The following is a 24347-nucleotide window of genomic DNA, read 5'->3' on the forward strand; positions in this document are numbered from 1 at the left end:
GGTCAGACATAAGCGTGGAGATGCCGTGCCTGTCAAGAAAGATGTACTCCATTCCCCACGGTAATATCAGAAACATCTAACTGCTGGGCGCTGCTGGTGGCGTGGGCTGTGGGGCTGGGGGGGCTGTTCCTGCAGGCACTTGGGGCGGCATCCTCCCTCAGCTCCAGGAATCCCAGGGGAGGGACACTGTGGGTGCCTGGAAGCAGAAGCTATTTGCAGAAGGCTAAAAGGAGAGGTCTTACCCTCAGGGCCAGATGTATTTAAGAATTCAGAGCTCCCTGCATTTAGACGGGTAACACTGCATCGTTCAGCAGCATCCAATAACCAAATATATTGACATTTCTGCAGCGAAATATGGGAACATAGACTGCATAAAGGTTATAAATAGCCTCACTTGGACTATAAATAGCCTCACCTCGGTTCAGGCGGGATTTTGTTGCCAAATGAGTTATGAAAAAAACGTTTGGTTTTCTGAGCTTGCTGGATTCTGGAATCGAGGCTAAGGAATTATGGCTCTGCATTTCAGCGTTTCTTCCCCAGGAAACAACTGTGCGTCAGCCCTGGTTCATCCCACAGCAGATGCAGGCCAGATGATGAGCATCACACACACCCGGCCCCCAAAACTCGCCAGGCCCTGACCCCGGGGCACACAGTGCAAGTCACAAACCAAAGACAGCTTTGCGCGCACACATAAACACACAGAGAAATGTGTGTAAATATAATCTCATCAGCAAACAATGATGGGAGCCCTGCTCTGGGGATGGAACCCAGCCCTGTGTAGCCCCAGCGGCCACAGACACCTGCACCTGGACGAGAGGAGGAAGGGGCGAGGAGGAGGAATAGGGCTGGGGTGTGGTGGCCATAGGCTTCCTAGTCTCTGGATTCTGGAGGGGCAGTGAGAGCACCAGACAGACTGGGGTCTAGCTCTGGCCCTGCCACATAGGAGCTGGAGGCCTTGGCGGGGTGGCCTGACTTCCTCACTGAGCTGCATTTCTTCACCTGCCAAGTCTAAATAATGGGGCCTCCCCAGGTTTTGGGGGGTACATGCATATGCCCCCAAGGGCCTGACACACGGTGGTCCTTGCGAAATGTTTGCTGACCATTCTTTGACGTTGCTTCAATGTCCAAAATAAAAAGAGCCACTTTAACGGGGCAGCTTTTCAGTCCCAGAGATGCCCCCACGTCCCCAGGGCTCTCTTTTGAGGTAAGGCCCTCCTGGGTTTCTGTCCTATATCAGGTTTTCCATATGAATATACACAGAACCTTCTGGCTGATCTGGCTGGGCTCAGGGTCTGGAGAGAAAAGCCTAGAGCAGCAACAGGCTTAGCCTGGAGGAGGGGGTAAGACATCAAAGACAGAGCACGGGCTTTGAAGCTAGAACAGGGTTCCCCTCATGGCTTCCCCTTTCACTTGGGCTTGGCAAGTTACTCGAAATCTCTGACCCTCAGTTCTTTTTTTTTTTTTTTTTAAGGCTTATTTATTTATTTTTAGAGGTGGGGGCAGAGGAAGAGGGAGAGAGAGAATCTCAAGCCGACTCCCTACTGAGCACAGAGCCTGACACGGGGCTCGATCTCACGACCCTGAGATCACGACCTGAGCCGAAACCAAGAGCTGGATGCTCAACCGACTGCACCACCCAGGCGCCTCTCTGACCCTTAGTTCTTATGCTTATAAAACTAGGTCCAGTGCCATGTACCCTCAGTGGGCAGTTGAGGGGGAATAGATGAAGGGACAGTGGGACATAAAATGCCCAGCACACAACACCAAAGCGATGACCACGGCTGCCATGATTGCTATGAAGTGACACGGTATTGGAACCGCCCTGCTAACGGAGCGCCTCCCTTTGAACTGCATCCTCATGCTCCAAACAGGGTTAGAAGAGATGACTCACTGAGATCATTATTACCAACCCTCCCACTGCCCGTTTGGGTCCCCTGCCCCTACTCTCTCACCCACCCCCACGATAACGCCAGGTGGTGTGCAGATGGGCCTCCCCCACCTCCAACAGGAGGACTGAAGCCAAGGGAGCGGCGGGAACTTGGTCAAGGTCATGGCACAAGTCAGTCATAGGGAGGAAATGAGAATCCCTGATTCTAGGCCCCAGGCTGTAACAAAGCCATCCGGGCCTCACGGCACTCTGGGGGGAAGAACCTCCTAAGGGGGCACAGGTGTGGGAAGTGGCATTCGGTGACCTGGGCTGGGGGAGGCACAGGGCAGGGGAGGCCAAGAGGAGGACAAGAAGAAGAAGGGGTGCCTGGGTGCAGGAAACAGAGTCATCCTCTACTGGCCCAAGACCATCGCACACAGTCTGGCTCTTCTATCTTTGGCGGGGAGCCTGGGGCTATTTTGGGAAGCTCTGCACACAGCCCGCCACTTCCCTGCCAGGCTGACTAGGTCAAAAACAAAACCAACCCAGCAACAGCCCCATGTCAACAGGGTGGGAAGTGAGGAGGTGCTGAACAGCCCTGAACTGAACAGCAGGAACGGAGGAAGTGGGGGGCGGCGGGGGCAAGCACAATCCTCCCACCCTGCAAAAAAAAAAAAAAAGGTGGCAGGAAACAAACAAACAAGGCTAGCTGGAAGGAAAAAGACGCAGTGGGAAAGACTAGTTTTGGAACCAGACAGATCTAAGTTCAGATTCAAGCTTCGTCTTCAAGGAAGTCATTCAACCACTTCAGGCCTCAGTTGACCCGATCGCCCACCTGACAGGGGTGGGTGGGATTAAATGAGATAACACTGGGGCCCTAGGCATGGATATGAAGGGTGACACCTGCCCTCCCTCCTGACGTGTCTGGTCATCCCTCTGGGTTGCTTAAAGCCACCTCTGCTGGCAGCCCCCTATGGCCCCCATCCTGCCCCAAACAGGTGCTCAGCAAATACCTGTGGACGGAATACACCAGGGGATGGGGCTAGCCGTAGAGACAGCAGGACCAAGGATGGGCACAATCATCTGGGCGCATTTCCGAGGAGCCCAGCCCCTCGTGAGTAGTCGACACAAGTCCCCATGTGAGTTCCTTGGCTCAGATCACTGCCCTTCAGATGAGAGGCAAGGGCTCAGAGGAGAGACATGCCCAAGGTCACCTAGCAAGTCACAATTTCAGGCCAGCAGCCTCCCGCAAGGGCTGAGGTTCTCAGCATGCTGTGTCCTGGTCTTTCTGGAGGAATAAAAACGTGGTCTGATGGGCAGCAAAGGTAGTGTGGCTCAGAGAGGAAGGTACAGGTGTGTGTGTGGGGGGCATTCTGGAATGATCATCCTTCCCCTGGGGCTTGGGCTCAGGGACCTGAGCTAATTACAGATTAAGGGGGATGGGTGCGTGTACTGGAGATGTGACGAGCCCAGTCAGAACCCTGGCTCTGTACTTGTTCTCACTTGACTCTCAAAAAGCCCCAGGGTTGGAGTCAAAATAGCCAAAAATGGAAGCAACCCAAGCATTCATTGATGGATGAACTGATAAACCAGTGTGGTCTATCCACACACTGGAATGTTACTCATCATTCACAGGGAAGGAGACTCTGACATGTGCTACGTCGTGGATGGTCCTGGAGGACCTTGAGCTGAGTGATACTAGCCAGTCAGAAAGGACAGGTGCTGCAGGATTCCACGTACATATACAAGGCACCCAGAAGAGTCAAATTTCCAGGGACAGAAAGCAGGATGGGGTGCCAGGGGCTGGGGGAGGGAGAGGTGAGTGTTGTGTGGGGACAGAGCGTCAGTGCGGAGACAGCAACGAGATCTGAAGATGATGCGGGGGACGGCTGCACAATGGGAATGTGCTCGACGCCACATAACTAGACACTTACAGATGGTTACAGTGGTAAACTCTGTTACACGTATATTACCCCAACTGAAAAAAAAAAAGCTCCAGAGTTGGGTACAGGGTCTCCTGTCAGGGTGATACAAATGTTCTGGAACTAGACAGAAGTGCTATTTGCACACCGTCGTGAATGTACTAAATGCTACTGAATTGCTCACTTTAAAAGAGTTAATTTTATGTTATATGAATCTTACCAAAAAAACCAAAACCAAAACAAAACTTTAAAGCCCCTGGGTGTGAGCCAGGCAGCTCCTGTGGACAGGCACCCTGGGAGAGGCTCCTGGGTGAGGGCGGGCAGGACGCTGAGTCAGAGGACAGCGCAAGGGGAGGGGAGACCCAGCTGTGGAGGTGGAGGGCTCTGTGGGGGCAGCGGGAGGGGGCTGATGGCCTTGGGTACTGGGGGGTACCCCCTGCCCCCACCCTGCAAACCCACCAGCCAGCCAGAGGGAGGGTCTAGGGGTATGGGGCTGACTCTGCCACATCACCTTGGCTGCCCTTGGGGGGGGTCCCTGAGCTTTTGGATGGGGCCATCCACCTGGAGACAAGCACAGGCTCAGAGCTCTTGGGGATGGGGATGCTCTCGGCAATGCCTACCCTGGGGGGCTGCTAGACCACCTCCCAGGACGGGATGCTCATTGCCTACAAGGTCCTGCCAGGAAGTCCTTAAGCTGTGCAGTTGGCCTCCTGGGGACTCAACCTAGGGTCCCGGTTGGCTCTTCAGAGACACATTCTGCTTTTCTTCTCTAGGACACCTTAAAACAGGTGTCCACATGGCACACCCTCTCCGGGGTAGCTGCCCCCTCGGTCACTACCTCTTCTGCTCTGGGCTCTCTCCTTTTATTAACATAGGCAAAGCTGCCCTAGCTGACAACAGAGCCGGAGGCTGCTAGAAGCCCCAGATCTGGCTTCTGGGACCAGCTGCCAGCCCACTGCCCCCCTGGCCAGTGCAGCAGACCTGCCCTTTACCTGGTGACATTCCGCCTGCTGAGTGGAAATTCCTGTCCACCTGGAATCTCGGACTGTGACCTGAAATGGAAGCAGGGTCTCTGCAGGTGTGATTAGTTAAGGATCTCGAGATGAGATCATTTCAGATTTAGGGTGAGCCCCCAATCCAATGACAGGGGTCCTTGGAGAAGAGGAGGAGAGACAGAGGGGCTGGTCATGGGCGCACAAATGCAGAAAAAGAGTGATGCAGCCACAAGCCAAGGTGCACCTGGGGCCACCAGAAGCCGGAAGAAGCAAGGGAAGATTCACCCTTAGAGCCTTCGGAGGGAACACGGGCCTGCAGATCCCTTGAGTTCAGATTTCGGACCTCTGGAAGTATGAGACAATACAGTTCGGTTGCTCCAAGCCCAGCCTTCAGGCCAGTGTGATGGCAGCCCCAGGAGACAGGACGCAGGCTCTGTGGCATTGGGAAGCAGGACACTGCCCAAGCTGGCTGCACAGACGTTAGCCAGTGTCCCCCTGCTCGGGGGTCTGTGGGAGAAGAACCCATGGTGTCCTGGTGGGGAGGCCACACCAGCACCCGAGCAGGCCTGAGCAAGCCTGTGACCAGGCCTGCAGCCAAACAGCTCAGGGCACTGGGGAGCCAGTGAGAAGCCCTTCTGCATCCACGGTGAAGACACTCAGGGGAAGTGACTACTGGATGTGCAACCACCCGGCCTCCTCGTTTTCCCTGCTTTCCCACCCTGGCACCTGGACAGCCTTTTCTAGGTCCCCAGGTGCATCAGCCTAAGCAAGCAGCCAGAAGCCCTCCCTGGGTGAGGTCCTAACCCAGGGACTGCAGCTTTCTCTGACGAGAAGCGCTCCACCCCCACCCTGAGCTTTGGCTCAGCGTCTCCTACCCGTCTCTATTTTGGGGGAACCTCTCACTGGGGGTAAGAAGCTGGCCAATGCTTCCCCAACAATTCAGCATCTAGAAACCCCCGGCACTCCACCTTCCTAGCTCTGTGGATGCTACCATGCCTAGGGACCAGGTGAGGACCATCCCAGCTCACAGGGCTCTGAGAAGCCCAGTCCAGCATTTCTCAAACTCATGGACAGGGACGAGCTGCTTTAGAAACATTTAGTGAGCTTGTTCAAAATGCAGATGCCCGGCCCTCCTGCCCAGAATCAGAACTGAATCAGAACCTCTGTATGAGAAGGCCAGGACCCTGCATTTAACACACGTTCCCACAATGATATCAGGAAGTCTACTGGAGGTGAGAACAAGTGGCCTGGGTTCCAGGTGTCCCTCTGGGTCTGGAATCAGAAGACTGAGCCCCCTGTGCTCAAAGAATCCTTCTCCCAGGTAAGGCTTCCCTGAAGGCTGGTCAGCTCCCCAGGCATGCGGCACTGACTCTCCTCTTGGCCCCTGAAAGCCGGTCAGCTCCCCAGACTCTCCTCTTGGCCCTTCCTAGACTTCAATGGCATCGCATGCTCTGCCTTCAGGCTCAGGTCCTGCGGCTTGCTCACCGCTGCCTTCCCGGGGCCTGGCCAGAGCAGTTGCTCGACAAAGGCAGGTGCCCGGCAAATATTGGTTAGGTAAATGATGTGCAGTCCAAATTCTGCCCCAGAGCAGCTGTCTGACCTTGGGCAGTTTCCTCCACCTCTCTGCCTCTCTGTAGAAAAGATTCTGGTCCTCTGCCTTGACCATTTCACAAGGCCATGGTGAGATTCAACCAATAAACCTGGACGCAACATGCTTTGGAAACTGCAAAGCCACGTCCAAGCATGAGCTCTGCACACCAGCCGTAACGCAGCCATCAAGTTCTCATTGACTGGAGATGAGCGGGAAGCCCAGGGCAGCAAGGTCAGCCAGGAGATGCTACAGGTGGACAGGGCGGTGGGAGAGGGCCCAGGGGCAGGCCGGCTCCCACAGTGAGACAGGCAGGCAGATTCCAGAGGCTTGGCCAGCCTCCTGCCCACCCAGCACAGTCCACTGCTCTTGGGGGCATAAGCCCTACCCTGGTCTCATACCCTGTGCGGCTGTGGCAGGACCCTGACCCTTTGCGGGCCTGTTTCCCAGGGGCAGCAAAGGTTTGAGCTAGACAATTTCCAAGGGCCTGAGGACCATGGTGACAGTGGCTCTATGCCCTCAGGGACCCCCACACTGGCAGGTGCTCGCTGGTGTTCCCCTAGAGCCCTCTCTTCACAGACAGGTTCCCGGAGTGCCCAGAGGAACGTGACCCTTGCCAGGCTGAGGCAGGAGCCCCTCCCACTGGCTGCCATGCTCGGCTCGCCCGACTCCCAAGCGGTCAGAGAGCAGGGCTGCCCGGCAGATGGAAGGCTCTCCTCCAAGGCACCTCAAGCTCTATGCAAGGCTGCCGCTTGGAGCCCTGCCTTCTAAATGACCTCACAGGGACCGACCGGTTCTTCAGCCTGGCCTGGGCTAGTTGCGGTGGGGGGGCCCTCCTAAGGGCCCAGCACCCACATGCCGCTTCATGCGTCAGCCCAACCCGGGTCGACTGTGGGGTGAGAGCTGGGCCCGAGAACGCCAGGACTCAGGCCAGCGCTGCTCAGAAGGGACATCACCAAATCCCCAGCACAAGCCCCCCACAGCTGTAAACGGGGAGCAGTGGGGTAGGGGCCGGTGTGTGGGGGGAGGTGGGCTCCATCCTGCTTCCAAGAGCTGCCCAGCCCAGCATGGCTCTGGGTCACTCAGGAAAGCTCCTCTGGGTCTCTGTTGGTCTCCCCATTGGCCAGGCCTGACCCGGAACCCCAGTGTGCCAACTCCTGCCTGGGAAGGCAGAGGGCTAGTGGTGATCCAAGCAACGATTCTGGCCCTGGCTCTCTTTGTGGGTCCAGGGGAGGCCCCTCCTTGGCACTATGGCCGCAAGCAGCTCCAGCCTGGACACACCCCCGTGCCTCAGTTACCCTGCTGGGCCATGTGCGCTCAGGGGGTTGGCAGAGCCCAGGCTTCATCTTCCAGGCCCCGGGCAGCTCAGTGACCACGCCTCCTGACAGAAGGTCCCCCTGGCTGCGAGCGGCCCCAGCCTTCCAAACATTTGGGAGCACGAAAAGCTGCAGCTGGCCTGGCCCTGATCCTAGGAGGATGGGCTTTGATACAGAGCGGCCGTTTGAAAGCAATCCATTTTTAAGTCCTGCGCTGGAAGAGAGCCCTATAAAACGGTCACCCTGTCACCTTACTCCTGCGAGCCAGGCAAGCACAGTCTCACGTTCTTTCCCAACAGCCCTGTTCTGCATGGAGGGAAGCTAAGGTTCCCGGGATTAGCAACTTCTGGAGGTCACAGAGCCGGGACTCACCTTCCAGCCTGTGGCTAACAAGTCCTGCTCTTCCTGCCACCCCAGGTTTGCCCCTACCTCCCAGTCTCCCCATCCCGGGAGCCCAGAGTCTTGGGAAGGCCTTCAGCCATGCAGGTGAGCAGGGGCCCAGTGGGCGGATGAAGCCAGGCAGCTAAAGCGCTTTAAAGTGAACTGTCCACAGCCCTGTCTGAGCCCCATCACAGCCACAGGCCGCGATAATGTGTGCCCATGCCTAGAAAGCTGTGAAGTGCTTCACAAGGGCACGGGGTGACAGGCCGAGGGAGGGTGCCGGCGTGGAAGAGAGTGCTCCGCTCAGGCCGTCCCTTTTGTCCTTCCCGGTCTCCAGAGGGCACCTGCCATTAACCCTGCTGCACGGGAGACTGAAGCTCGGAGAGGCCAAGGGAATTGTCCAAGGTCTCGCACCCAGGCTGATGGCAGCGTGGGGATCAGGACAAGGTCTTCTGACTCGCTCCCACCCTCTGTTCTTCCCCAGTGCCAGCTGGGCACCTAAGGGTGGGAGACACCCCCGAGCTGCTCTGGGGTGCTAACTCCTGTCCGCCCTGCTACCCTCTGAGCTGCCTTCACAGAGGTGATGGGACCTGGGGAGGAAAGTGCCTCTCGCTATGGCAACAAGGTGGGGAAACTGAGGCACACGCTGGGCAGCTGCTGCTAGGCTAGACTGAACAGAGCACGTCAGGTGTCTGGTTCATTCACTCCCACCAAGCTGGGCTTTGTCGGGGAGATAATGGAGGCACGGGAGTTTGCAAGGAACAGGGACGGGACTGGAGGTCTAGGGCTCCCTCCCCTCAACTGCCTCAAGGATGGGAGGGTGGCCATTTACTGCAAGGCGCTTGCAGGAGCCCAGGCGGCAGGGGCCACAAGCTGACATAATGGGTGCATTTGCAACCACAGGATAAACCAGCACCCCATCAAGAAACCATCAAGAGTCACAATCAATTTTCTCTGGGCCTGGGACAGGCGGTAGGCTGTGTCTGATGGAAGAAGAGACTCAGGCCACCAGGCAGGGGCCCTGGGGAAGACATCCCAGCCTGGTGCCCCATCAGAGAGCCCAGGGAGGGAGCTGGGGAGGAGCCTGACCTCAGAGGCCCTTGTGCCCAGGACCGCTGCCTCTCGAGAGACTGCCGTGGCCTGAAAGTCTCACCCCCGTGGCTCCCTCTCCCCCTAGCCATCAGCCTTTTCCACGTGGCTTCTTGTGGGGGTCTCTGAGGTACAAACCCTCATCTGTTATGTCACTATTCTGTCCACCTTTGGGGAAAAGCCCTCACATTGCTTAAGTCTTTTTTTTTCTTTCACATAATTTTTAACTTACAGAAAAGTTGCAAATATAACGTGAGAATTTTCATATACCCTCTCCCCAGCACAACTGTTTAAATCACTTGCTTTACCATCTGAGTGCTCTCTCTCTGCACGTCTCTCTGCATTCGATCTACACACATACAATCTGCTCAGAACCGTCAGAGCGTAAGGTGCTACAAAGTTCACAGGCATGATCACAATCCCAGTCCTGTCCCCTCAGGCCAATTCATGGGGTTCACTGCCAGACACCCGCACACCCCCCTCCTTTGTGCTGAGGGGTGTGAAGGAGGAGGAAACTGAGGCCCAGTCTGCTGATGTACGGTGCCCTTCCTACTACACGGAGCCACGCACACCTAATTCTCAGCATAGAGCAGACAGACCCCTCTCTGTGGACTGTCTTCCCGACATGATGATGCCGGAAACATTTTTAAAAGAAACCAGAATAAAGAGCGGGTCCAGACCCGGTGATGGAGATTCTCTACGGTGCAGTGTTGACTCCCAAGTTCCAGGCAGGAGCGGGGCTGGGGGCGGGTAGTGAGGGGCTCCCCACTCAGGCCCTGGGCTGCGGCCTCCAGAGCCTGCTCTCTGCTTCTTTCTTTTTCCTTTTCTTTCCTCAGACAACTGGGATGAATGCACTCCTCTTCATCCCAGAGCCCTGTGGCACAGGGCCCAATGAATGAATGAATGAATGAATGAATGAATTTGAATCTGAGATCTGAGTTCATGCTGACTTCCCCGGGTGGGCTTCTCAACCCCTCTGAGACTCAGTGTGCTCGTAGGTAAAATGGGACCACACCAAGCACTTAGAATGCAGCTGCAGACCGTTAATTTAGATGAGATTTGTGCCACAAGGCAGTGGGGGGGTGAGTCTGCTGAGACTGTGCTCTGAGAAATGAACCAGAAATGGGGAGAAAATGGGAAGCAAAGCCAAGGAAGCCTAAATATGAACACTCCAGATCGTGGATACGCGTGCGCACACCCGGCCTTGCTCAGCACATCTACCGCTTTGCAGTCTCTCTGACAACTCCCCTTCCTTTTGGCTTGAGACGCTCAGAGGCCCAGGATGCAAAGCTGGCAGCCAGGGGCTTTCCCTGCAAACACAAATGCGCCGGTCTCTGTGGTACATCTGACAACACAGCCCCGGGGGCATGGGAAAGAGGGGCGCCGGGAGAAGTGGGTAGGAGCTGTCTGCCTCACGCAGGTAAGACACAGAGCCGAAAAGCAATGCAGAAGAGGGAAGTCGTACAATCCTATCAACACCAGGGGCCGTTTATAGGAGATCACGTTGCCATAAGCAGAATGCCAATAAGCCATAAGCAGCCCTGGTGGCCGAAGGGGAAGACGGATCTGTCTGTGTGAGTTTGCACACGTGCGACTATTTGCGTGTGTGCATGAGAGTGAGTGTGCCTGTGTGTATGGGTGTGTGTGAGCGTATGTGTGACTGCCTGTGTGTGCAGATAGTAGGGGTGTGTATGTGAGTGTGGGTGTGAGTGCACACGTGTGACTGCATGCATGTGTGTGCACGTGTGTGTGTCAGGGACATCACAACACAGGTTGGGATTGTTGATGTTCATGAGCTGCTTTTCTCCTGCTCACTTCCTGAAACCATGTGTGTCACGAAGATCAGCAGCCACCACCAACGGACCTTCTCCAGGCTGGGCACGGGGCTGGGCCGGGGCACCAGCTCAGCTTTCCAGGCGGACGCGGTCCTGAGTCCTAGAATCCCAGATGCCGAACCAGCGCCGCCGTCCTGCCTGGCACAGCCTGGATGGTGGACGCCAGCGTTCAGGGGAAAAATAAAACAGATCTTCCTCTCGTGAGATCTGTCTGAACCACCGGGCTTCCCACCGAGCCCTTCCCTGGATCCCAGGGCTCCCGTGGAATTAAAGAAGAGAGAGTCACTCACCGCCTGAAAGCCAGCCAACGGGTGATTATTCCACTTTTCCTGGAATGAGCTTTCCACACTTTCTCTGGCTGGAGCCATCGGCAGCCAGGGCTCCCACCTCTCCGACCTGCTCTCACACTCTCTGCAGCTCTTTACAAAAGCTTTCAAGTAAGTCACTGCTACGTGAAATGACACTAAGAGAGGAGGCCGGCTCCTTGTGCTGGGGGACCCGAGGAGGGGGGCTGCCACGGAGCACTCAGAATTCACTTCAGATGAAAGCAGGCGGGTTGGTGGGGCAGCCCCGCTCTGCTGTCCTTCTGACTTTCGGGCTTGCTGGGATCACTGAACACACACATATGTCACCCAAGCAACCCCCCCCAACCCTGGATGCACATGAGAGGCCCCCGGGGGACAGAGTCCCCCCAGCTGCAGCATGCCCCCGCGGTGGCTGAGAGCAAAGACGGGAGCCGATCGATCGCCGCCACACGTGGGGCAGACCTCTTTTGTGTCACATTGGATAATTCCTTGCGCCAGCAAACCAAAAGCAAACCAAACAAAACCAGCACACCGCCCCCCCACGCACCACTCAATTCATAAACTTATCGGAATTTACAGCAAACCAACGAGAGTCCAGACGCGGGTAATGTCATTAAGAAGCCTGCACAGCGCCCAGATGCCAGGAGGGTCTCTGTGACAGACTCCAGGCTCAAAGCGAAGGGAAAGCAAGACGGCGCAGACATCTGCAGACACAGAAGCATTCTCCTCATCCAGCCCAACAGGAACCAGCCTGATTATGAAGGGGAAGCAACCAGAATGCAGGGTGGAGGGCAGCCTGGGAGAAACAGGGCTTTGTGGGATGTGCAAATGTAGTTGGAAGAGGCCCGACCGCAGAACCAGACAGGGAGCCCTGTCTCGGGCCGCCCTCGAGGCGGATTTGTTATTAAAGCAATCTGTCAGAGAAGACACTGAAACAGAATATATAATCCACCAGACGCCTGGGAACCTGACTCTGAGACACATAGCTGCCGTTTCAGCCCCCCGCATCGGGCGCCACCTTCAGAGTCTCGAACTGTTTCCCCTCATACCTGCACCAAACTTTGAAGCTTCCCTGTGAGTCAGACAGGCCACTTGGCGCTCGCCTTCTATTTAAAGATCACAGAGGGCTTCTCAGACACCATTCAGCCCGTGGCTTCTAAGGACTGGGTACTAAATCTGTTCCCTTTGGGCCTCACTTTCCATTAACCTAGGAGATGTTCTAGTTGACCATGGGAGATTCACCCCTCCGCTGCTGTGCAGGAGGCAGAGGTAACAGGGAGGGGGCTCCCGACCCCCCAACCCCCCCCCCAGGGCGCAGATCTGGGGAATGCCCCAGGATCTCAGCCACTCCCTCCAGGAAACCCATCCTAAGCACCATGGCTGGAAATGGGGAAGACAAGACAGAATGCCGACCCACTGGGCAGCGGTCTTTAATCCCGTCTGCACCAAACTCTGCCGAGGGACTGTCCCAAACAGATGGCCGAGCTGCCAGGAACTAGCCAGCAGATGCTTCTCGCTTCCACTATCCTCTCGGAGATTCTTTGTCACGGGGACAACACATTCCCCCACTGAACTCCATTTCCAGGTGAGCGTGAACTAGGCAGAGATGCGCAGCGCGTGGCGGGGGGGGGCCCGCTGGGGAGCTCTGCCCCATCTGGGCTGCAGGTGCGGGCCTCGCCATGTCCCCTCCCCCCCGGATCAGGTCCGGGAAAGCAGGCTGCCCGTGCTATGTAGCAAGTACATGGGAAAACAGGAGTGCAACAGACAGCAGCGGGCCCAAGCGCCTGGGGCCGGGAGCCAGGCTGCTCACAGCCCTCCGGAGACCCGACGCCCCCCAGCTGTGCTGAGCCCCCTCCCAGCCTACGAGGCAGGCCATGCCTCTCCCTCCGCAGCTCCCTCCAGCCCCGCTACTCAGAGAAAACAAGCAGCCCACGTGACCAGACCGAGCCTTCCTTGCTAATAAACCCGTCCTGAGGCTGTGACAGTTTTCGCGGAAAATTACCTTTCAGGAAGAAAATGTAAGGAAGGGGCAGAGGGGGGACTGAGTGGGAGAGCCGGAGCGGCGCGCGGCAGCCCCCCATGTCTGCGGAGGTCCGCCCGGCTCCCCATGCTGCCGGCCTCAGGGAGCCGCCCCCGGCTCGCAGCTCCGCAGGCAACCCTCGCCCGGAGCGCGGAGGTTCCCGGACGGACAGACGGCCGGCCGGCCGGCACGCAGGAGCCCGGGGCTGGCGGGGACGCAGGAGGCAGGGAGGCCGGGAGGAAGAGGTGGGGAGAGGGGAGGGAGGGAGGGAAGAGGGAGAACTGCTTCTCTCTCCTCCGCTGGGACCACTGAGCTAAGTTGCCATGGAGAAGGGGGGGCCGCTGGCAGAGCCTGAGGCGGGCGGAGGAGCCATATGCCGGAGGGAAGGCGTCAGCCGAGAGCCAATCCGCACCTTCTCCCGGCCGCGCAGCCTCCCCCAACCCAAGCCTCGGGCCCACGGCGGCCCAGGGGCGCAAGGAGCCGCTAGGCGCGGCGGGAGCCTCGGGCTTCCTCACCCGGCTCCTCGCTCCGTCACGCCCTGCCCTGCGGAGAGCCGTGCTCCCATCTCAGGTCGCGCTGCCGGCGGACCACGGGGGCTGGGACCAGAGCCCCTCAGACCGCCTGGGCAATGCCTGGGGCCCTGGCGTCCGGGGAGGCACTGCAGACCTCCACCCGCCTCCCCATGTCTAAAAATCAGAGGGGCCGGACCCTGAGTCACAGGCCCCATGAGCGTCAGCCACGTCTCCCACCCTCAGGAACAAGTGTGTCCCCCCGCAGAGGGCTCCTTTGCTCAGAGCTGCCTATGCGGAGGGGCAGGATGGGGGGGTGGGCAGGGGATGGGAGGCGGACTCTCCAGGACACCTGCTCCCACCTGCCAGCCGGGCAGCCCGGCTGCTTCCATACAGAACCCAACTCCAGGGCCGGCCTTTGCCACTGGCTCGGTCGCACTCCGAGCAGCAGAAATGGGGCTGGGGAGAGAGCCAGGAGGCCTGGCTTGGGGGTCTCCGTATCTCCTCATGGAGATCACGCAAGGGGGCAAGTCCAGCCATGTCTCTGGGCCTCAGTTCCTCATGACAAGGGAGGATAAGCCCACCACCCCCCTCTCCCAGCCTGCACCCCCAGGCCCTGGGACACCCGAATGGCCGGGCACCGGGAAACACACCACCTCGGGGAACCCACCCCACACCCCACCTCTCCTCGCTCCCCAAGATGGACTGGATGAAGGCTCTACACAGCCTGAAGCCAGCACAGAGGCCTTGGCTCGCTGCTCTGACGCAGACAGACCAAAGGGTGGCCCACGCGGGAGTCCAGCCTGAAGGCCGCAGCCTTACAAACATTCTCCCTTCATGGTCTTTTCATTCGTTTATTTTTATAAGTTTTTATGTACGTATGTAAGTAAGTAAGTGAGTGAGCTCTAGGCCCAACGCGGGGCTTGAACTCATGACCCTGAGCCAGCCAGGCGCCCCTCCCTTCACAGTCTTGTTGTCACCTTTTCCCCTCGACCCTTTATTATGAAGATGCTCAAACATACGGCCAAGTCGAAAACATTTTATAAAGCACATCCCTCCACGCACCACCAGAATCCTGCCATTCTGTCTCACTTCTTTAGTGTGGCAAAACGGATATAACCCAAAACTGACCGTTTTCACCATTTTAAAGTATTCGATTCGGGGGCCTGTGGTACATTCACAGTGCTGTGCAACCATCTTCTTCAGTTCCAGAACATTCTCATCGCCCCCAAAACCAGATAGCCTCTCACTTTCCCTTCCTCCTCTCCCCAGCCCCTGGCAACCACCAGTCTACTCTCCATCTCTACGGATTGACCTCTTCTGGACATCTTCTATCAGTGGAACCATGCACTATGTGGCCTTTTGTGTCTGGCTTCTTTCGCTTGGCATCATGTTTGCAAGGCTCACCCGGGTTGTAGCAGGTGTCCGCGCTTCCTTCCTCCTGGCGGCTGCACCATAGTCCCACTGGATGGATGTGCCAGATGCATTCATCCTTGGAGGGACAGGTGGGTTTTGGCTAGTGCTCTCTCATTTTTAAAAAGAGTTTCTTGGCGACACATCCTGAAACCCCTCCTCAGGGATTTGGTCTCGAGGGGACAGGCTGAAGAGGCTCCAAACTGAATATTAAGCCCTGATTTGCCTTCTCATTAAAGATTGCTCCCCACCGGTAACAGAGCACAGGAGGCAGGGGTCCCAGAGCCCGTGTGTGGCCAGCAGATGAGCCTTGACCTCCTCGGTCCCCAGCTCGCTGGGCAGCAGGACACAGGAGCATGCCAACCCCACATCCGTGCTCCGAGACCCAACAGACCCGGGCTCTAGTACTCTCCGGCGCCCACGGGCTACACAACCAGCAAGTCAGTCCCTGCTCTGAGCCTCAGCTTTTACATCTGTGAAATGGGGGCAACAGTCTCCATCGTGGGGTTGTGCTAGAAATGGGATGGGCACCGCCCCATAGAACTTTCCTTGATGATGGACGTGTTCCATGTCGGTACCATCCTGTATGGCCACCACCAGCCCCACACAGCTCCTGAGCACCTGTAGTGGGGCTCTTGTGGCTGGGAAATGAAATTTTAAATTTTATCTCACTTCAATTTAAAATGAAAATCTAGTAGTCGCAGGGAGCTTGTGGTGATCGCCCCGGACAGCCCCAAGGACTTGTTGAGATGGGACGGTGGGACACATGCCCAGGCTAAGCACCCAGCTCGCAGCCCTGCTCCTTCATTCCTCCCTCTCCCTACTTACCCCACATTGTCTGGGTGGTAGAGCAGGCTTCTGTCTGCAGCCTGGCCCCCGAGGCCCCCTCTAAAAGGACAGAGGGCAGGTGGTCGGGCTCTCAGGGAACAAAGCAGGCCCCAGCTGGGGAGTGGGCTCAGAGGACTCCATAATGACGTGGATCCTTGAACCACTGACCTCTCCTCCTGTCCCTACTGGCCCCAGACCCCTATTCTAGAACCCCATCTCCTGCCGTTTCCCCCAGCAACTCCTGAGGTCATCCCTGGAATGTCTGGGCCAGAGCTATAGGATTGGAACAGACCCTCCCCCATTCCTAAAGTGGCAGCCGGGACCCCTGTGGGGATGTGCAGCAGGTCCTCGGTCCCAGGCTGGGCTGCTGGGCTGGGCCCCCAAGGAGACCATCCCAAATGCGTACAGAAGCTTTCGAAGATTCCGTCTGCCAGAATCCAGACCAGAATCCCATCCAACCTGCTCACTTTGCAGAAGCAGAAACCCAGACTCAGCTGGAGGAGCACGGGCAAGGCAGGAAGAGTTGGGGGCTCAAGCCAAGCCCCCAGCTCTGCCCAGTCTGCATGGGCCTCCTTAGAAGCCACTCTGGAACCTCCTGAGTAGGAGGGGCCCCACGTCAGGGCAGGTCCAGGGCCCAGAGATGGCTGCGTGCTTCCAAGGAGCTATGCAGCTTCAAAGCCTGAACAGCAGGAACTGAAACCTAGCCAAGCCAGCCCACTCCTGTCCCTGACCTACCCCAACCCGCCCACGATGGGGAGGGAGAAGTGACATCTGGGGACTGAAAGGGAGGACTCCAGAAAAATCTGCCGCAAAGAACCACAGCTCCTGGTGTGAACACATGAACAGGTGTGGTCACCCAGAGCTGGGAGATACTACTGAGGACAGGGAGCCCCAGCCTGTCCCCACTCCCCACCCCCCACCCCAGCAAAGCCTCTTACTTCCCAAGAGCCCCTGCCTCCCCCAACAGAATGGCCAGAGGGATCCCCTTCAAACCGATGCCCCATGCTGTCCAGCATCAGTAGCGGCCTTCCCTCTGCCCACAGCCGCCTCCCATGCTCACTAAGGCCATCCTCCGCCTTCACCCCAACCGGGCACCGCCACCCCCCCAACCTTTCTCACTTACTTCACAGCTTTGATCCTTATGGAAGACACTACCTACTTTTCTTTCTTCTTCTTTTATTTTTATTTTTTAAATTGTGGTGAAATACATCACATCAAATTTACCATCTTAACCATGTTTAAGTGTCCGGTTCCGTGGCATGAAGCACACTCACACTCTCGTGCAGCCTTCACCACCGTCCACTTCCAGAACTCTTTCGTCTGGCAAGACCGAGGCTCTGTCCCCTTTTAACACTAACTCCGCACTCCCCCTCCCCAGCCCCAGGCACCCACCCCTCGCCTCCCCACCCCAGTCTGACTCCTCTGGGCATCTCAGATACATGGATGCACATGGTATTTGTCCTCCCGTGTCTGGCTTCGTTCACTCAGCATGTCCTCCGGGCCCATGCATGGTACAGCACATGCTTTTACGAAGACAACAACCATCTCTCCCACTGCCGTGGAGGCTGCATGAGGACAGGTACTGGGGTTGGCTGTCCTCACTGCTGCACTCCCAGCTCTCCGAGAGCACCTGGCACTGAGCAGGCACTGAATGAATCTTTTGAATGAATGAACGAACGAATGCATGCATGCACGGAAACTTGGCAGAGGTCAGTCACTCACAGGTCTGGGCCTGCCCCTCCCACCACTGTGGACCAACTCCCAAGGATGGCGGCCGCTCCCCATGCTGCTCCCCACTCCTGCCCTGCAGTCTCATGCCTGCCATTCCTAGGGGTGACCACACCCAGCACCGCAGGACTCCCCCATGGGCTTTCTCCGCAGACCCGGCTGGTCTATGGGAGGATTATTACAGGGACAGAATGAGTGCCCTGCCATGGGCGTGACAATTTGCTCTGAAACCTCACAGCAGCTAGCGCGGTGCCCAGAGGTGGGGAGAGAGAGGTGAGCAAGGGCCTGGAGCGTCCCGTTCTGCTCTTGGACTAGGGAGGCCGGCACCCAGCAGGGCAGCTCTCTCCGGTGGGGATCTGGAAGACCTGGGGTCCATCTGGGGCTCACCACCTTGGCGGTCCCTTGCCTTTCACCTTCTCCACCTCCTGCCTGGCTATTTATGGCCTCCTAGCCTCTGAGAACTCATTTACCCATGTCCTGCACACACGCAACAAGCCTGAAAGGGGGACGGACGGCGCCGGGGGGTGCTCTCCCTTGCCAGGCTCGGGCTGCCCCGGGGCAGGAGGTGGCTGGGAGAGGGCAGCTGCCAAGAGCCCACAGCCAGCTCAGCACCCGCTAGACCTCAGCCAGGTCGAGTCAGGTCACTGTGCTGGAAGACAGTGACCCCAGAAGAGCCCCAGACCACGTCAGAGCTCCTCCCGGCTCGGGGAAAACAAACAGATTGGGACAGTGGAAAAACAGCTGTACCTTTAAATTATTTGGCCCACAGATATGAAAAACATTTGCATGTTGAAGCTGTGTGCATGTTTGGTTATTTTTAGGGTGAACCCAGTTGCCTCCCCTTGGAACCGGATGGAGCCCAAGAGGCACGTAGTCCTTTTTCCCAGACGGGGGTCCTGGTCCTGTGTCCCTGGGAATGAGGGCTTGAGGATGAGATCCCTGGGGCTCACAGGCAACAGGGCCCCCAGCAGGATGTGCCCCAGGGGCCAAGGCAGGTCTGCTGGGACTTTTAAGATGTGTCACTGCGGACATCACGGCCACCCACCTGGGTCCACGCAGCCCGCTGTCCCCTGCTCAGAGTAGGATCTGAAGGAAGGGAAGAAAGCTCAGGGCTCTGCCTTCACCCATGCCAGGCCCAGCTAATGGGAATATTTTGCTGACATATTTCTAGAACAAGCGGCAATTAGAGCAGATTTTCTCTTCCACTCCCCCTCCCCAAAACAGGAATAAATCAGTTCTACCAATTTCCCAGCTAATGATTTCCTCCATTAAATTAAAAAGAAGAAGAAGAAAATGTTTTTTTAAATGGATTACCAGCCCTGTGCTTTCAGAGACCATGTGACCTGTCAACCCCTCTTAAGTCCTGATACATCAAAGTCCCTTAATTAATTTTTAATAAATAAAAAAGCCATAGTCTAAGAAGCACTCCTCCTGCTTCTGCCCCCAGGCGGCCCAGCCCGCCAGGGTCAGGTCCAGGCTGGGCTGTGGGAAGCCAGCTGAATCAGGCCAAAGGTGACCTGAGAGTCAGGGCACAAGACCCATCACCTGCGGGAGAAAAACGAGCCTGAGATGGGATGCACCTGAGCACACAGCCCAGGACCCAAGATGAACCTCAAGTTGTCACATGCGCCATGGAGGATCAGAGGTGGGATGAGGCCTTGGCTTTAAGGGGCGCCCACCTGGAAGGTGCAGACAGGTGAAGCCATAAGTTGAGGAGCCCCAGCCTTCGGGCACAGGGACAATGTGAGTTACTGTATCTGGGACCCGCAATGCTCTTCCCCCTTTTGTTCCTCTTTGGCTCCTGGGACAGGGGCAGGCATGCAGAGCTAACACCCCACTTGTTTCTAAAAAGTCCACCCCCAACAGCATGGGCGAACCTTGAAAGCATTATGCTAAGTGAAAGTAGGCAGACACAAAAAGACAAACTCTTTATGATTCCGCTTATAGGAGACGCCTAGAACTGGCAGATTCGTGGAGACAGAAAGTGGAATGGTGGGGATGGGGGAGGGGGAATGGGGAGTTAGTGCTTAATAAGGACAGAATTTCTGTTTGGGGAAAGAAAAGATTTCTGGAGATGGAGGGGAAGGGAAGGGGGAGGGACGGCGGAGGGATGGGGGAGGGAGGGAGGAGGGAAGGAGGGAAGAGGAGGCACAGAGAGGAGCCTCAAGCTAACAGTGGTAGACATCCGCCCCCCCACCAGCTTCTGCAGCTCTGACATCCGGATTGGACTACGTGAGTCCCTGGAAGCTGGTGGTAAAGTTCTCAGGGCAGGTCCCTTGGGGAAGCCCACAGCAGGGTTGTACCGGCCTGGTTTCTCTGGAAGGTCTTCAATGTCAAGCCCGAGATCTGCATACTTAGTTCTGCTCAGCCAGCTGTGTTGGTCGGCACCCGAGGATGCAATTAACTCCCTCAGAACCCAGGCTGGAGTGCAGGAGGGAAGGAATATCTCCACGCCTTGCTGGCAGCTCAGAGACCCAGGGGACATCTGAAGGCCCTCACCCTTGGGGGGGGGGGGCTGCACCCTGGTGGCGGATTCCCTGCGCACAGTTAAAGGGTGAAGTGTTTTCAACTCCTTCTCAAAGGAGATTCACTCCTGTCTACACCACTTTCTTTCTTTTTTTTTTTTAAGGAGGCTCCACGCCCAGCCTAGAACCCAATGTGGGGCTTGAACTCACGACCCTAAGATCAAGACCTAAGCTGAGATCAAGAGTCAGATACTTAACCGACTGAGCCACCCATGTGCGCCCCCCTTCCCTACACCACTTTCTAAAGGATATCTGCAAACCTCTTAAGTAACCACTGGGCCAGGCTACTGCAGTACTGAATTTCTATCTTGTCTCCCTGCTGCCGCTCCAGGCTCCACAGGGCAGCCAAAGTGAACACTGAAAAATGTAAATAGAATATGTCACTCTTCACCTCAAGCCCTCCAGCAACTCCTTTCACACTTAGAACCAAGACCAGAGTCTCTGCCATGACCTCCAAGTCCCCCAAGACCGGGCCCCTGACCTTTCAAGCCCTAGCACCTCCCCTCTCTCCTTCAGTTCCAGCCCCCCTGGCTTCCTCAGTGTTCCTCATACTTGCCAGGCACACTTCTACCTCAGGGCCTTTGCACCTGTCATTCCCTCTTCCCCAGATATTATATGATTTGTTTCCTAAGTTTAGAGGTCCTCTCTGACCATGCTGTCTAAAACCCCCTACCATCCCAGCCTCTCTCTCTATTCTATTCCCTTATTTCCCTTCCTGGCATTGAGCACTATGTAACAGTGTATCTTAAGAAGGGATTTCATTGGGTTCACCGCTGAATCACCAGTATTTAGAACAATGCCTGGCACGTGAGCAGTGTTCAAACACTGTTGTTGACTTTATTATTATTATTTTTAAGATTTTATTTATTTATTTGACAGAGAGAGACACAGTGAGAGAGGGGACACAAGCAGGGGGAGTGGGAGAGGGAGAAGCAGGCTTCCTGCTGAGCAGGGAGCCCGATGCGGGGCTAGATCCCAGGACCCCGGGATCATGACCTGAGCTGAAGGCAGACGCTTAACGACTGAGCCACCCAGGCGCCCCTGTTGATGACTTTAGAAGGGAAGGTGGTTGGTGGACGGGTGGTGGGAAGCTTCTGGGGACTGAGGCTGTCCTGTTAGTTGATCTGGAGTCAGTCTGTACAGTCATCAGCAGGATACTTCGTATTTTTACATTTCCTCCATGTTCGTTGTACCTCAATAAAAAGTTTTACATTTTTTTAAATAAGCTCTGTTGAATGAATGGATCAGGGACAACTAGACAATGGAAGATGAACAACAAAGCTTTGTAAAGGCATATACGGACTCAACAGGACAGAGCAGACCAAACCAAGCTGAACACAGCAGTCTCTCTCCTCGTCCAAACCAAGCTGAACACAGCAGTCTCTCTCCTCGTCCCACCTAAAGTCTGGAGACTGAGAAGGTAAGGGACAGGTCCTTCAGGACGTGGCAACCACCGGGACTTCAGTGAGCCATCTTACCGGGAACAGCTAGGGCCCCTCTGTGCAAACTTGGACAGGCTCGAGGTTGTAAAACTGTCTCCACCACCACCCCCCTAGGTCATGGGTCTGAAATGTACTGTGTTGAAACTGGCCAGCAAGGTCGGTGTGTTTGTGTGTTTTGTGCCCACAGCAGGGGCATCACGGACAGAGGCTGTAAGTGCACGCTGCCACCAAGTGAGGGCAGTTCTTCTGACCAGCCAGCCAGTCTGGCTCTCATGAAGGACCAACTGCACCTGGGCCTGGCCTACACCTTCCCTGCCTTCGTCCTCCTGCTTCCAAAGGGAGCCCTCGCCACCCTTGCTGCCAGTCCAAAGCCCTGTCCTGTGAAGACCAGCGGCTGCCCTCATTTCTCCGATGGGCCCAGCACTTGCTCTCTGCAGACCAACCTAGGAAAAAGGGAATCACTCTAGGCTCAGGTGGTCTGTAAAGCTGAGCCAAAGGAAGAGAAAGACAAAGAACATTGAGGAGAAAGAGAGAACACAAATTTTCTTCCCGTCCTCAGACAGAGAAGTTCTGGAACATCCCTGCCTCACCCTCATTGAAAACAATGATGCAAACAAAACCAGAGAAACCCCTGGATCAGCTACTGCTCCATGGGACAGGCTGCGTCTTCCTCTGCCTCCCCATCCCCCATCGCCTCCCTCCCCGTCCTCAAGCTCAGGACCAAAGACAGCAGGTTCCACGTACCGGCAAAGCAGACGTGACCTTTGGGTTCTGGATGTGACAACCCACCATGCTCTGGGTAAACGCCTTGCTGCCAGCCATCGAGACCGGCAATTATGACAGAGAGCCGACAAACGGGTATCTCTGCAGCTGGTGGAAAGACAAGATCTGCCCCATGAACAAAGATGACTCAGAGGAACAAAAGAAGGGAAATAGCATTTATGGCACTCGCTATTAGTTGTCTACGGCTGTGTAACAAATTACCCCAAACTTCGCGGTTTAAAACAATAAACATGTCTAGTATCGTCCTGCGTCTGTGCATCGAGAATCTAAGAGTGGCTCAGCTGGGGGGCTCTGGCTCCAGGTCAACCGTGAGGTCACAGTCAAGCCACTTCTGAGGGAACTCACTCCTCATGACATGGCGGCTGGCTTCCCAGAGTGAGGGACCCACAAGACGGGACGGCATAAACCACGTGGCGCCTTGGCCGTCACACCCCGTCCTTTCTCCAACATCCACGGGCCGCACAGGTCAGCCCTGCCAGGACGTGTGTGTGTTGGGGGAGCGGCATGGGGCCGTGACTGCAGGAGGTAGGGGCACGGGGCCACCTCGGAATCTCCTAACCCTAGTCCCAGCCCACCTCCTTCTATCCTCATTGACAGACCTGGGAGGCCGGCACGTCCCTCTTCAATCCAAGATGTAGAAACTGAAGCTCGGGCAGGCCTTCTGTCCTGCCCGGGGACCCCAGTGGCCCTCTGCCCTCGCTGGGCAGCGTGGCCTCCAAAAGGAGTCCAAAGCTGGGGTGGTGACGCCTGGCCACGTGACCTAACTTCCCAGTGTTTTCGCATCTATGAAATAAGGTTCAATAACGGCGTGGACTTCATGGGAGGGTGGCAAAGATGAAATAAGATAATGTGAGAGAAGCATCTAGCGTAGGCCCCAGGGCAGGGCCACCACACTCAGTCTATGAGTTGCTCTAACATGTCACGAAACTCAAGTCAGACCCGACGTTCCCGCAGGCACACGCGCCCCGCTTCCTCGGAGCCGGGAGGACAGGTTGGCAGCTAGCTGGTAAGGACGTGGCTGTGCTCACCCAGGATGGAGGCAGCTCGTGAGAAGCAACACAGGGCCGGGCTGCTCCCATGGTTGCCCCCCCGCTGACGGGGCCAGGCCACCAGCCACCAGTTGCCTTGCAGAAACAGCAAGGAGCATTTCCTCACTTGGTCCTGCCGCCTCGCCTGCTCGGAGGAGCCTGACTTCACGGCAGGATCGCCTGCTGCAGCCGCTTCACGAGGAGGCAGGCTTCCAGAAGCACCCTAGTGATGTGTGACCCCAGGAGCAGCCGCTCAGAGGTGGGAGGACACAGGTGAAAAACACGGCGCGAGAGCCGCCCTCTGTCTGTCCATAAAACCCGATGGAGGATTCTCAGTTCTGCCCATTCCGTTCTCACCAGCACCGACAGGGGGGAACGTTATTAAGTCCGTAAATTGAACTTCTCCATGTCGGGTCGATGGTTCTCAATGCTGGGTCCCCCTTCCCCTGCACAGGCCTGGCTGGGGGTGAGCTGGGGGCGGGGGGGACACAGAAGCCAGGGCCACCATCTGTCCGAGACCCACTGCGAAACCAGACAAGGGTCAGCTCTGCTGACGTATTTTCGAAGACAGTGACATTACACTGCCAGGCCATCACCCAGAGCCTATGGGAGCCTGGCTGTCAAACCCAGATAGCCTCGCCCCACACCGCCCTGGAGACCCCATCTCCACCAGCCTGAACTTGCCGCGAGGATCAGCCCTCCTCTCTGGCACCGCCCCATTGTGTGCGGAAGGCTCCTGCGCCCATCCACCCACAAGCTCCGAGACCTGCCTG

At 56.7% G+C, this 24347-nt stretch overlaps 1 protein-coding gene and 1 long non-coding RNA gene across 3 annotated transcripts in view; one reads left to right on the plus strand and one right to left on the minus strand.

Moving 5' to 3' along the window:
* PITPNM2 (phosphatidylinositol transfer protein membrane associated 2) overlaps window positions 1–24347 on the minus strand; it is a 133945-nt gene that overhangs the window by 61430 nt on the left and 48168 nt on the right. The gene's annotated exons all lie outside the window — the stretch shown is intronic.
* On the plus strand, window positions 10926–15943 carry LOC145716870 (uncharacterized). Its single transcript, XR_014139826.1, has 2 exons — window positions 10926–13316; window positions 15100–15943. It is a non-coding gene; the product is annotated as an uncharacterized LOC145716870 (long non-coding RNA).

The sequence above is a fragment of the Leptonychotes weddellii genome, chromosome 13 (assembly GCF_054177405.1).
Source record: "Leptonychotes weddellii isolate Sample4059 chromosome 13, ASM5417740v2, whole genome shotgun sequence".
NCBI classification, from domain to species: Eukaryota; Metazoa; Chordata; class Mammalia; order Carnivora; family Phocidae; genus Leptonychotes; species Leptonychotes weddellii.